At 38.1% G+C, this 14,912-nt stretch overlaps 1 protein-coding gene across 2 annotated transcripts in view; it reads right to left on the minus strand.

The window, feature by feature from the left end:
* The window catches only part of BBX (BBX high mobility group box domain containing), a 282,615-nt gene that overhangs the window by 110,460 nt on the left and 157,243 nt on the right, over nt 1–14,912 (minus strand). The window lies entirely within an intron of this gene.

The raw sequence follows: 14,912 nt of genomic DNA on the forward strand, positions 1-14,912 counted from the left end.
AACCTTTGCTCCCGCTGAACACTGTATATGAATTAATTTCTTTAATCCTCCATATACCTCTTGGAGAAATGAACTATAATGGTCATATATTATACAGGAAGCAGCTGGGAATGACAAAGCTTAAACAGCATGCCCAAGGTCATTCTGCCAGCATGTGGCAGAGCCAGGATTCAAACCTAGGTCTTCTGTCCCCAGAGCCCAAGCTTCTCCATACTGTCCTTCCCACCATAATCCTAGTCATTCTAAGAAAATGTCTTTGCCTCCTGGTTAACAGAAAGGTCTTCACATGTGGACCCTCCCGAAGTCCCACCTTGCCTACCAATTTCAAAACTTGTTTCTTCTACCCTATTTCAAAGGCAGAGTTTCAAGGTCAGCTTCTCCTCTCACTCCCAGTCTGTGCTTCTCATCTTTCCTGCTACCCTGGGCCATTAGTCTTTCAGTTTCTTTGATGAACTACTGATGAACTATCAACAGTAGTTGAACTTCTCTTTCGCTCTGTACACAATCTCAAGTCTAAAGCCCTCTCTGAATCCTCCTCCTCCTTTAGCTAGTCCTCTTTTTTGGTACAAATTGGCCTCCAGCCATCAGGCCAGGAGACTGCCTAACCCCAAGCCATGAAACTAGCAGCCAGGAAGAACTGGCCTGTCTGGTACTAAGACTGTTCACAGGCTCCACCTTGCACTTCCCATATTGACTTCCTTCCTAATCTTCTTGGTTCTAAAGCCTAGAATTAATTTCCTAGAAAGCATTCACAGCTCATTCCAACTGTGTCACAGGCTTTGGCTTCTCTACCTCAATAATTCACGCTTACATCTTTGATTTCTAGCCTCTCAGAGAAAACACCTTGCCTGGGCCAGCCCTGTGTCTCCATCATATCCGTGGGAAATATGCCAGAGCCCGTATGGTGCCTAGGAACTTGACATTCCTTCCTTTCACAGAAACATCTGGAAAACATATACTATCTTTTCTACTTTCTCACCGTAAGTTCAAATCATTGCAAACGGCTCCTAGCCCTGACACCTAACCTCTCACCACGTTCTGTCCCCTCCACCTGTTACATGTATGGTCTGCTCCCGTCCATCCCCCATACTGGCTCAGCGGTCTGGTCTTCTTATCTATAGCCATGCTGACTTCAATTCTCCACACTACAAATATCTGCTCATGCCCTTGTCCTGCATGAATCTCTTTAACAGTCAGTCCCTCAATGTACTCAGGAAGACGTCCGAACCTCTTTCTTCACAGAGCACACAAGACTCTTCGTCCCTACTTAGTTTTATGGCTCACGTTTCTTTGCTCAATTCTCACTCTTAAAGCTCTACCTACACTGTGTTACATGCCATCACCTGGAACTCACCAGGGACTCTCACCTCTTAGCATCTGTATTACTGTCTCCTCCCAGTGGAGCTCGGATCTCACATAAGCCCCCACTGGCCCTTACTAGTCTGAGAAAGAGGTGCTTCTTAGGTGTCTCCACAGTATCCTGTACTCAATAACCATCCCCCAATGAAACGGTGTGTTTCCCTCTGTATATCCCACTTGGCTCTGACAGGGAACAAGGGCTGTATAATGTTCACCACAGTATCTGCAGGGCCTGACACAGAGCCAGGCCCACTGTGGGCAAACACTTGTTCGGGTCTGCTCCCTGCGGTCTCTTCCTGTCACCTTCATTGCTTCTCACTTGCCACTGCTTCTTTTCTGCTCCTTCCTCACCATGCCTTGCTCTTTCTTCCTGCCCTGTGACCCTCCATCTCAGAAGTTGCTTGCACCAACTTCAAACAGCATTCTCAAACTACCAAACCAGAACACCTGGCAATTTTACTTGTTTGGAAATACTAGTTTCTAGGCAACAAATGTCAAAATGACTCAATGAACAATTTTGACCTCACAAAGAGAAATAATTACCTATTCCCTTTTCTCCTGTACCCATCACTTAACACTATTTAATCTCCTGTGCACCAGTTTACATACAGCCCTTTAAATTGTAAGAATGAGCATGCATATTTTTAAAAGCAAATATATTAAACTCCATCTAAAATAATCAAAGTTTAAAAAATTATTTTTTCATTTATATTAACTTAAAACGTTTTCTAAACTAATAAAAAGGTCTGGATGTCTTTCACCATCCTGATCTCTAATTATAACTTAAAAAAAAAAACCCAGAAACAATGGTTCTAGTTAAGAATCAACAATCTATGATACCTCTAGATGGAAATTTCTTTTTCCTAAGCTACTGTTCTTTACTCTAAAAAGATGGCAAATAATCTTAAGTTACAGTTAAATTTAGTTTACTTAATAAAGGAAAACTTCTCAGTCTTAATGGTTACAAAGCAAAACTATTTTTCCACAATGTAAAAAAGAATTGATATTTCTTATTTTAGTAGTTACAGTGTTTACTGAAACAGCTTATCCTAGCTTCTGCAATGCCCACCTGCTTTACACTGTAGCACACCGGAATTGAGTTAACTTGTCATTTACCAGATCACACATTTTAAGAAGGTAAGACGTTCCTTATCTATATATTCCCAAATGCTTGGACTACTGTCTTGAATATATTATGTATTTAATGAAAAGTGCTTGAAAATGCATTAACTTAATGATGTTATATCAGACTGCACATTTGCCAAGGAAATTAATTAGAATACATACGGAGCTATGATACATTTAGTTTCCATTTAGAGTTATGCAGAAAACCATTTGTTTTATACTTGCTTCACACTTGGTGAAATTTTTTCCTTAAATATATTCTAATTTTCTGACTTAATACACAAGATACAAAAGTGCTTATTTGCAGATTCAGAGTCATAACAGTGTCCTGTTCAGAGCATTATACATTCCATTTATATTCCTTTCAGGTGTTATAGTCCTTTAAAATGTTTGGTCTGAATGTGCTCTAACTTCAGTGCCAAGTACTGAAAGCTTTTTTAAATTTACCAAATGTATTAAATTCATATTTGTTTTAAAAAGTTCTTCACTTCATAGAATTAACAAAACAAGCTCGTATTTGCATACCATTTGCTTGCGTTTTTTCCCTTTAGAAAACTACCAAAGTGAGAATATAAATGGCTAGATGTTTTAGGATGACCCTAAATTCAGTCTTCTTTCCTTCCATTTTTCTCTCAATGCACAGTATGAGAATGGACATTGCCCACAAAATACATGTTTACTGAGGCATCCTGTAATATTTTTCTTACAACCTAATTTACATAAGTCTGCTCCCTCTGCTGGCCGAATTTTTATCCTCTAGCATCCTATTCAAATAAAAAGGCAATGCGTTATACTATAAAGGAAACAAAAGCTCCTCTATAAAAAATTATAAACCAAATAAACCTGGAAAATCACTTAAGAAGCTCTTCTACATCATTAAGGCATGGCATTAGCTGATTTTAGGGAGAAGCAGTCTTCCAAGTATTGAATTTTCAAATTTAGTGTCATTTTGCCCCTAAGCAAGATTCTTAACTCTACTAAGACCATTTCTCATTAATTCAGTTCCTTTTAACCTGGAATCTCCATAGTACTTTGCAACGAGTATCTAACCAGACCTTCCATATTTACATGAAGAGCATTATGTAGAGTGGGCAAGCAGGAGGGAGTTTGCCTCACTCATACACATAGTGAGTTGTCACAGCAGCAAGAGTTAATGGCAGAATATACAGTCAACAACGGGGGCTACACAGTGCTACCCATATGCCCACACTACTTTTCCTTTCACCTTCTTTTTTCAAAGATGGAAGTTACTTTGCGGACCTATGTAAGAAATTCTGTTTTGACTATTATAATAAAGCTCTTTATAATATGAAATTTGGGTACATTTCACTAATAAGTTCTAAATATATTTTCTAATAAGAAAAATCAGTGTTGCTCTAAAAACCTCCTGGCTACTTTGCTACTTCCCAATCATGAGCCACGTTGTAACTTGCAAAGCATGTATTGCACATATTAATTTATTTAATATTATACAATCTTGTTAAGTGGGTATAATTAAGCCCACTTTACAGCTGAGTAAGAGGAGCCTCAGATTTACATAATTTTTCCAATGTCATCAAGGGGCAAAACAGGGACACAGCCTAAAGGCTCTGACTTTAATCCCAAAGCACAACTACTTTCTTCTACTTAACTGCATCACTGATTTTAGTTTTCAGTCAATACATTTATTTTGAGAGGAAAAGTAATCCATTTCATAAGCCTTTTAAAGCATTTTTTTAGTGCCTTAGCATTTACTTAGCTAGAGAATTCCCAAATTTCCAGTCATATTTCAAAATAGTCCTTTGTATGGATTTAGACATACTACATACATTGGGGAAGGGAGGGAATCAGGGAACAAGAAAGCATATGTATCTGTGACTCAGTGTACTTTGCTTCACTTTGCATTTTGTAAATATTGATGTTGCAGCTCCTAAAGTGCTCTCAGAAGTAGTTATGACTGATAGCCCATGAGTGCTGTGTCTTTCAAAACAAATATGCTTTACTGATGGAGAGCACGTGCATCTCCATTTAATTATTCTGAGAGACAGGGTGGAACAAACAACATGATTTCTCAACTCAACTCAGCATTCTACATTGAACACAATAGGCAGGTTACAGTTTAACACATACCATGAAAGCTTGTCATTTCCAAGAGCAACACAACATGTAAGGGAAGGGCACTACAAATCTGCCATATAATCCTAGAGAAGCATAAGACTTCCTGTGGTTATTGCAAATATTTTTAAGTATAAACAAAAATTCAGAACATATTTATTACAAAAGAGGTTTTTTACATATGTCCAAGTATTTACTGGATTTTAAAATATGTAATAATATATAGTTTTAGAATAAAAGTAAGTTTGGGCAAGAATTTGAAAAAGAACCAACTGGAGTAAATAAAATATGCTTGCTCACCCCGATTTTAGGGAAAAAAATAAATAAAACCTGTCATTGTCTGATGTGTACCCAAAGTCACAAGCTAACAGAAAATATCAGGCACATTATTTATATCCTATTAAAGCATTTCTCAAACTGGAAGGTAAGCCTCATTGAGGAGTCACAGAATTCTGCTTGCAGCGCTATCCCAGCTGTCTGGATTCAGTGACTACCAAATCTGTTCCTGAGAGGTAGGCAAATTCCTCCTCAGCTCTTATGTTGCTCCTCTAGGGAGACCTCCTGATCCCAACTCAACCTGTTAAGGACCTACTAATGCACTAGGATTAAGATAGATGACACTGATTATAAAAGATGAGTTGGACCAATAAAGGACTTGTTGAGATAAGATCTATATAATTATGAAACAATTTGGGAACTAGACAGCACACAATAGAGTGCAATAAACATGGTCCAAACGATTAGGGAATATTTAGTATGCAATAATAAGACATTCTCGGCACCCAGATACTTGGCAATAATAGACATTGGAGAATTCAGACAATTCTCTTTATTCACTTTGATGATCTCAATTCGTCCCAGTGTTAACCCTTTAACTAAAGGCTAAACTTACCCACATCACTGAGGGCACTGCCAGGGGGTGATCTACAGGTTCTGAGATTTCCCTGTCACTGCAAACTTTGCCAGCTCTCACCTGGCTTCTCTTACTCTGGGCACCAGCAAAAATAGCCCTTTGAAAAGATCCTGAAAACAACTATTCAGATCCTCATTGTCTTGTTATTTAAGACGGTTAGGGTCTGCAACTTTCCAAAGGATGAGGTAGCTGGAAGGAAGTCAGGTGGCTGGCTATTCCTGAAACCTCAGGCTTGACTTAAGAAGAATTGGCTGGCACTTTACAGGAAAAAGTGATGCTTAAGGGAACACAGAACTGGAATTTTGTTGGCATTCACACAGAAACTGGTCAATAATGATCTGAGACAGGTGTAAAGTGTAGTAATATTTTCATGCTTCTCATATTCATTTTTCTCTTGCTTGTAGAGTTTTTGCATCGAGAGAAGATGGGAACTATGGAACCAGTAATAGTAGCAGATTCAGAGTAAGGAGGCCCAGCATCTAGTCCTGGTTTTCACCTCACAAAAAGATTCAAAACCAGACCCGAATCAATGACAAAATTAGTAATTGATTAAGTAGGAAAACTGTGGAAGGTCTTCAAGCATCAGAACCTTGGTCTAGATGACCTTGAAGACCCATGAGTACCATTCTCTGCTATGATTTTTGCCTCGATGTCTCCAGCTGAGACCAGGCTGTACTGCAGAGTCCCCCCTCTCCTGTATATAGGCCTTCCTCCCCCTCTCTCATCTCCTACCAAGAAGATAAAGACACAATAAATGAGCTTTCACAGCCCCTCACACAGCATTTACACTGGTGACAATTCACCTGTATAGGTAGGTCTTTAAAAAATACAACAGCTGTTTTGTATATTTCTTCCCACATTGCTTTTCTCAGTCTATGCCAACCCCTTCTACCATTAATTAACACTGGATTCTATAATTTGAAAATTGAATACAATTTTGAATTTTGTATATCTTCATTAAGTTGTTTTTAATTACTGACATTTTAAACATTTCCCATGTGCTTCTTAGAATTCCATATTAAGGAAAAATAACTCTTCCAACTTTTAAATAAGACTTCCCGACATCTTTTTAGAGAGTGTATAGGAAGCATTTTTTTCCCTTAAAAGAAAAAGTCAATTTCTAATAGCTTCAAATCAAGGCCATAGAGGCCCCTAGTAACTTTTTTTTACTTTATTAATAATTGAGTGTATGCTTTTTTATGGAGATGTTAAACTCTCAAAGACTAGGAGATTCAGATTGCTAACAGGTTGGTTAGGATTAAATCACCTTTGCCCTACTTTTGCATTTATTAAGAATCACATAAGCCTGGAGAATCTGGAGCAAAACTCTGCCTATGACACTGGAAAATTTGAACACCACAATATGCAGCTCAGACAGGTAATAAATGTGGCTAAATCTGAGACTTTAAATCCTGGGTCTCTTCACATCAATCCAAACCATTCATGTGCCAAGAGGGGAACGAGCTGGAACACTGAAGAGCTCCCTGGTGATGGAAAAATTAATGAGGAATTATAGGTACCTAATACATGAACAGTAGACAAAGGGGGCTGTCCTTCACCACTGAAAGTGCTAAATTATTAACTGTGACAAGCCCAGGCAACCACTGTCACTATTCTTTCAACACCTAACTTCCAGACAGTTTAAAATGTTTACTTTTCTACCTAAAATTTATAGTAATAGAAATCTAGTCATCATATATCCATTTAAATATGTTATACCTAATATTTAGGATTTAAAAAGTCAAGAAGAATGCTGTGTAATAGAAATAGTAATAAACACTTCCATTTCAGACATTTACTTTCAATTTAGTTAACTACATTTTTATTGTAAATAAGGACAGACTTGTAATGTAAAACTGAAAATAGAATTTTCATGTGCACAAAGTATGTCTTTTATCATTTTCTTTCTGGACTTAATCATGCATCAGGACACTATTCTAACTACAATCATTAGTTCATTTAATCCTCAAAACAACTCTATGAAGTAAGAAGCCTAATTATCCACATTTTACAGATAAAGCAGCTGAGGCCCAGACGGAAACTTGCCCAGGCTAACAGCCAGGAAACTGGTACAATGGACACCAGGATTTAAACTCAAGTGGTCCAGCTGCCATACTACACTGCTGTTCAATACTTCTTGTCTATACATAGATGGCTCTAGAACCATTTGGGAAAATGATAAACTCTGCAGTTGTTGCAATGCATTTCTTAAAATGGGATTAAACTAAAAAGGTTCCTATTGAGTCCTCTGAAGATCAAGATGGCCTCAGAAGTAAAACACATGATGATTAGCTTTGTCAGCTTTAACCTGTGATTTTCTTTTTCAAGTGACATGCACCATGTACTGCTAAAGTGACTTAGTATAGTTTAACTTCCCTGTAATTAGCATTATGAGCCTGCACCACAATTAAATCATTGCCTTACCTCGGTAGTTTATAAGAGTTGTATTATTAAATATCCTTGAGTTCATTGAATGATTTTTATATAAGAAGTAAATATTAACAGACAGAATCCAGATAAATATTTTGTTGGGTGACTTTTCCCCCCTACTCTTTGGCTGATTAGTTAAGTATTTCATAACTAAAACTTGCTTTACTTAGTATTCCCCAAAAATCCTGGAGTCCATATGTTATAACAACTTTCAAAAATTCTGAGATTCATCTAAGAGCTATCTCTGCTACCAAACGGTTATATGGATCCCTAAATCCTAATTTCTCCTCTGCTACTACAAACCTCACACCCTGGGTAGGACAAAGTATGTGGGAGGTGCAACAGGTGCAAGAGCTATAACTACTTCATTCATAAATGTGACAGTATCTGAACCACAACCACTACCGAACTTTGGGAATTCTGTAACTATAATTCTCAGGTCCTGTCTGGAATGCTCCCTAAACATACTGCAGTCAGAAATTACTGGCCAGGTACCTATCATCAAAAAAGATGAAATTCTTTTAAACACATTAAAAAGGGAACAGGGCTTCCCTGGTGGCGCAGTGGTTGGGAGTCCGCCTGCCAAAGCAGGGGACGCGGGTTCGTGCCCCGGTCTGGGAAGATCCCACATGCCGCGGAGCAGCTGGGCCTGTGAGCCATGGCCGCTGAGTTTGCACGTCCGGAGCCTGTGCTCTGCAACGGGAGAGGTCACAACAGTGAGAGAGGCCCGTGTACCGCAAAAAAAAAAAAAGGGAACAGGGTGGGGGGAAAATGGTTATTCTTGTATAAAAATTGGACTCTACTACTGCTAAAATGGAGAGAGGCAAACCAGAAGATTTCTCATGGTTGTTTCTAGACACTGGATTCTACGAGGTATAAATTTGGGTTGGCTAATAAAACTGCACATTAGAACTGAAAGGGACCTTAGAAATCACAGACCAACCCCATCAATTTAAAGATCTGTAAACGTAAGTTCACGAAAAGTTGGGTTTAAAATTAAATCTTATTCTCTGAGTTGGTATAAAGTTTGGTCCCTTTTGAGCAAATTATTATCATTATTATTAGGGTATTTTGGTTTGTTGTTTACTGAATTACAAACCTGAGATTGCTTTAAAGTTGTATTATTAGTAAGACAAATGAGAAAACCGCCATTTAAAAAATTCAGAATTGCCAGGTTTATTTACAATCAAATAATAGAAAGAACTCTTTCTTTCTCTTCCTCCACTTTCAGCCTGTGAAATGAACTGGATCAATATAGGAAAAGCTTCTAAAGTGCAATTTTATTCTATTATCCTAATGAAAGAAATCACTGCAGAATGGAACAGCCAAGAAATTATCTGTTTGAGCAACTTACAATTCTCCAGGTTTCTTGCTATTTGAAATAAAATATCTCAAAGAAAAAGTACATACCAACAAAAAAACCTAGTGGCCACAAAATGTAGGAGAGCAAAAACCTGCACTGAGAGTTAACTGAAAATCAATCAATAAAGACAAAAATCAGGAAAGTTGAATGAAGGATTCCATGGTTTGGGGGACTTTTACCCAAAACACAATATTAGTCAAAATGCTCTAGGACACAGGGAGTATTTCTGTAAGGCATTACTTACAGCAGATAGCAAGCAATCAGAAAAATGGAAATCAGGATCCATTACTCATAGCAGGACAACCTGCATTATCCTCTTACAGATGCATCACTGGTGAGAGTGGATGAAGAAAAATGAAGGCTGAGAAAGAAAGGAAACGGTGTTTCTTTTACACGTAATTTTCAGCAAACTTTGATGAGTTTCAATCCTGGATGAGTTTTCCTCCCTCTCCTTCCTTCAATTTCTTTTAGAAAAATCATCTTGGTTAGGTTGTTCAAGTGTGACTTTGCAACTAGCCTAATGTGGACCCAAATTACCACCTTCAACATTCCTTGTAGCAAGCACCTGTTTAAATACCCTTTGGTTAAGCGGATTGAGGTAGCTTTACGCCAGTTCCAAGAACAAGAACCTGTCAAGCTGACAAATCAGTATCTTTACCCTGTCGGATACTGTCTCCTGTCAGGATGGTTTCCTATTTCTTAAAACTTGCTTCTCCACTTTGGTAGCCTCCTATCAATCTATATAAGGGCCTGGCTCCTAAAGCATGTAAATTCTTATTTTCCATTCTCCTTTTTCTCTGAAGATTACACCGTTGACCTGATCTGGCAGGAAGTTATCTGGAAGCCATTTGCAGTGACCCTACCACAGAATTAGAACTGCATTTCTACCAGAGCCAATTTTAATTTCTAAAATGCCTAAATCAGTTGCGGGTGTTTTAAAACGACTCATAAAAAAGGATCACCACTACTGTAGTGCTGCTTTGCCCCGCCGCCCGCCCCCCCACCCTTTGTCCATAGTCAGAAAAAAAGATTAAAGGCAGGAAGTAGCCTAACTATCAACAAGCAGTTTTCCTTTGAAGACAGATAACAAGATACTGCAGTTAAGAGTATATCTGTAATTGCAAAGTTACTCTTCTTGAACAAATTCCAAGTACAATATCTGCCTTTGATCTTGGAAAAGCATTTTCCTCACTGTTCATAGCTGACACTGATAGTTCAGTTAGGCACCCCTGCTCCCAAATATGGGGAAAATGTTCCCTGGAATTCAATCATGTGAGTTATAAGCTTTTAGCCGTCAGCCTAGAAGTAGCTGCTTATGCTCTGCCACTGCTGCTGCCTGGGAGAGTTCTGCCTGCTCTGACGATATGAGGACTTGTCATAGTAACGGCATCCACCTGACCACCTGTGTGATGTCGGACTGTCCTGGAGAGTCATTCAGCATCTCCTTGGACAGGGACCATTATCTCAGTAAAACATAATTACAACTATGAGAAAAAAGTTTGAGGACCTTAAACCGAAACTCTGTTTAAGGTTTTAAAATGAAATCCATTCTCAACCTTCATTTTCTATTTCAGCATAAGTCTAATGGCAATATGTGGCTTCAAAAATGAAGCAAGTCTATTTTAAAACAATAAAAATATTCCTAGTGTCTCTATGGTCCATTTTAAACAATTAGGGGAGATAAATACCATAGCATTGTACCATTTATTCAAAAATATTTTCTTAACTTCAACAGCTATTGGTTGTGGATCTCTTAATATAAGGAGGAAACGAAACATTAACATGGTCAAATTATGGGGTTAAGCTCTTATCTTTGGTAATTAATAACCCTTAAAGTTCAATTAGTAGAGAGAAACAGTAGTATCTAACTGAACGCTAAGAAAGATTTGTAATCCTAGGTTAAAACCCCCCATTACAACAATAGGATTTTTTCAGGCAATGAGAAAAAGAACACCTTCCATGGAAAAGAGCTATGCTTTTAAAGTTCACGCACACACACACACACACACACACACACACACATACATACACTCCCAAAGTGTAGAGCTGATATATTGAAGTTCACGCACACACACACACACACACACACACACACATACATACACTCCCAAAGTGTAGAGCTGATATATTGATAGATACCAGAGAACTGCTATCTGAACTTGGATAGTAAAGTATTCCATGCTTTCATAAAATATGATTTTGATTGAACATGACCCCAAAAGCCAAATCTAACTTTTGAGACTCTTTGAAAGTAGCATTAACCACCTAAGCATGTGAACACACAGTGACTCACAGTATCTACAAGTAACATGCTAGGTAGCAGAATTAAGGAATGATAATCATGTCACTTTGTCAGCATCAGGCAAATGTTGTCATTAATAAATCCTTACAATACCCTAGCAAAATAGCCATTTTCTTTTCCCTGAAAAAGAAAACTTTGCCTCCCATCCTTACGAAATGGCAGTGATTTTACAGATATATAGGGAACACACATAAAAAAAGCATACATTTCTAAAATGTACAGCTCCAGAGCGCATCAAACCCTGAATCCCACCATCCTTTGTGAAATACAAATAAAACACTAAATAGGAAGAAAACTCTCAACAAGAAAGGGCATAGAAATTAGGTAATCAAGAAATTAAAAAAAAAAAAAAAACCCCACCTTTCCTTAAATGCATTTATAGCAAGATTTATACCCCATGATTCTAATTTAGAAGAAAACAATCTGTAGAAGTGTATCTATACATAGAAAAGACACTGGAAGGATAAACATCAAAATGTTGTGTTCACTATGGATATGGAGTAGTACATGCATTGAGGGTGATTTCCATTTTTGTCTTAATGCTTTTCAGTGTTTTCGACATGTATTATAAACAAAAAAGAAAGCCAATAAGGTGTTTTAAAATCAGATATTTTAAATGTAATTTAATAGAGAACAAAGTAGCAGGTTTCTGAGGTACCAAATCAATAAGCTGCAGTGGAAAGTCATTTTCTCTTTCTGATTCTGCCTGCGACCATGTGACATCTTTTCATACTTGCTCAAAATTAACTGCTTCACTACATAATGACTGCAACTACAGCAAATGGGCCTTTTTGTCTGTAATTCAATTACTGTAGAAGGTTTTATAGTTAGAATATTAAGATGTGAAGCATGCATTTGACTACATACAGAGAAATATAGCAGACTCTCAACATACCATATGCTAATTAAGAGTGAATTTAAAAATTCCATTGTCTATTTATCCCAGAGGCCTCCTAGCTTATTAACCACCGCTGTGGGTCTAGTGGGAGAGTAGAGACGTTATTCTGTCTCATTTCCAGGTAATGTAAGTGATATCCATACTGTGATCAAACGCCAGAGTTGGTTTGCTAGAATGTGTTCCCTGGGCCCCGCCGTATTTTATTCACAGAGCTACTGCGACTTTATCACCTTGGATAGAAATTTTCATGTCTTCCACACTTGACTGAAGCATACTGACTACAAAGAATGCATCCAGTAAATGACAGACAAAAGAACAAACTGTCCTAGAAATGACTAAACTTGCAGACAAATGTCAGAAATGGCTCAAGAAATCATAGTGAATCATCCGTAATCTCAGTAACATAAAACACTGAAAGCTAGTAAATGTTCCTTCCTTATGAGAGGTTCCTAGCAACTTAAGGCTTCTTTCCTTCCTTCAACCCCCTGCTCACCCCCCATCCATGTTCCTAACATCTTCAAGAATTTATTCAACATCTGCTTTTAAAAAGAGAGGGACAAAATTAGTTTTTTCTGTAGTACGATTATAAAGCTTGATTTTTCTCCTCACTAACTACAAATTATCTTTTGGATTTCATTACACTGTGCTGTTATGAAGAATGCTGAACATGTATCATTTTATTTTACATTTGATTACGTGATCAGTAGCTGCTGAGAACATGCTTTAGGTGTAGCTATAGGTGCAGCCTCCTCCATGATCTAGATTGACTTTTATAGCCAACAGGTGTTAGGTTTGGGGAATTTATATCTACAGCATCCCTGCTGTTAGTTTTACTCTGAAGACTGGGAAATAAAAAGTTTACCCTCAGTTAAGCAACTGAGTAAAAGTATCCACAAGATAATTTAACTTAATAAAATAGTAAGTGTAGAAACCTCCAGAATTTCTACAGGATTATAGTACCATCCACCTTATTCTTTATGTATGTGGCATGCATCCTCTGAGTCCGAAGAGGAGAAACTTCCAATTACTTATATGGTTCTGCTCAACTTACAGGAATATCCTTTACTCTAAATCAGCATTTCTTAGTGAGGACGCTTTTGGCATTTTGGGTGGGACAGGTCTTTACTAGGCAAGACTGTTTTCACTCCCTGCTGAGTCAACATACATCTTAGCTCCTTTCCCATCCTTTCATCCCCATCCTCAATCTCAGGTAGTAACATTCTCCAATCGCTGAGAAAAATAATGTCCCACAACTTTCCAAACACTCCCGAGGTGAGGGGCTGGAGGGAGTACTATGATCCTCACCCCCCCGCACCCCCCTGCCAGTTGAGAATCACTGCTCTAAATAAACCCTATATATAAAAATTCACAAAGATAATTTAAACTCCCTAAAACTCAAGCTTCATAGGGCTCTCCCCACATGAAGAGGACTGCATTCACTAACACCTCCATCACCCCAGCCTCATCCCTTCCATTTTCAGGAATATGCAAGGCTCACCTACACTATATTCTTAAGGCGTCCCTGGTCAGCTTGAATATTTTCTATGAACCTCTGACCATTAACCCTTATGTCATAAAACTTCTATGTCAGTTAATATTTCCATTTCTGTCTGTGCTGATTACATATGAGATATCTAAATTGATTTAACCTTGTCAAAACAGGTTTCTAAAGCATTATATATTCGCACTACAATCATGCTTCCTCTAGTCAGTTATTTGAAGAGCGACAAAGACCCAACTTGTTCAATTAATGAAATTAATTCGTTTCGGAATTGTAAATCTCTACTTTTTTTCATTGTCAGAACTGAATAATCACTGAGTGCCTGCCTTATTTACATGTGCAGCAGCTCCTATAGGACCCATCAACAGCTTAGAGGCCTTTTAAAAACTGGTATAGCAAGACCTGGTACTTCAACAGAATCACAAATGGTCTCCTATAAACATTAGATAAATAGTGGTTTTAGTGGTTTCTAACTGAAAACCCAGCCTCCTTCAGTGCAGCAAGTCCTAATGTTTTCGTAATTTGGCTCTGTCGCCAGAGTCAGGCCAATCAACACATTCTCATTTTACTTGGAAACCATTTCACCCTTGCTTTTTGCATGTCTACCACCACTTGTACTCCTTGGCATCTGGAATCCTATTTGGATTTCACGATCTTTTGCCTTGGGAACAGACACTCCTTGAGATAAATGAGGTAAATGAGTCTGCTCAGGGTTAGCTTTAGTTAAAACAGGGAAGCCAGATGTGTTCATTTATGCCACCCTTCAACTCTGCTCTGCAAACAACTTTTCTAAACTTTCCTCAGAACCAAACAGTCCCATGTGGCCAATGAGCAAATCTGGCTTCTTCGGCCCTCTATCATCCAAAAATAGAACTCGCTTGTCAGTGACGGCATTCTGGGCACAGTAACACTTATGGGCTCAGCAGG

The sequence above is a fragment of the Lipotes vexillifer genome, unplaced genomic scaffold (genome assembly GCF_000442215.2).
Source record: "Lipotes vexillifer unplaced genomic scaffold, Lipotes_vexillifer_v1.1 scaffold946, whole genome shotgun sequence".
NCBI classification, from domain to species: Eukaryota; Metazoa; Chordata; class Mammalia; order Artiodactyla; family Lipotidae; genus Lipotes; species Lipotes vexillifer.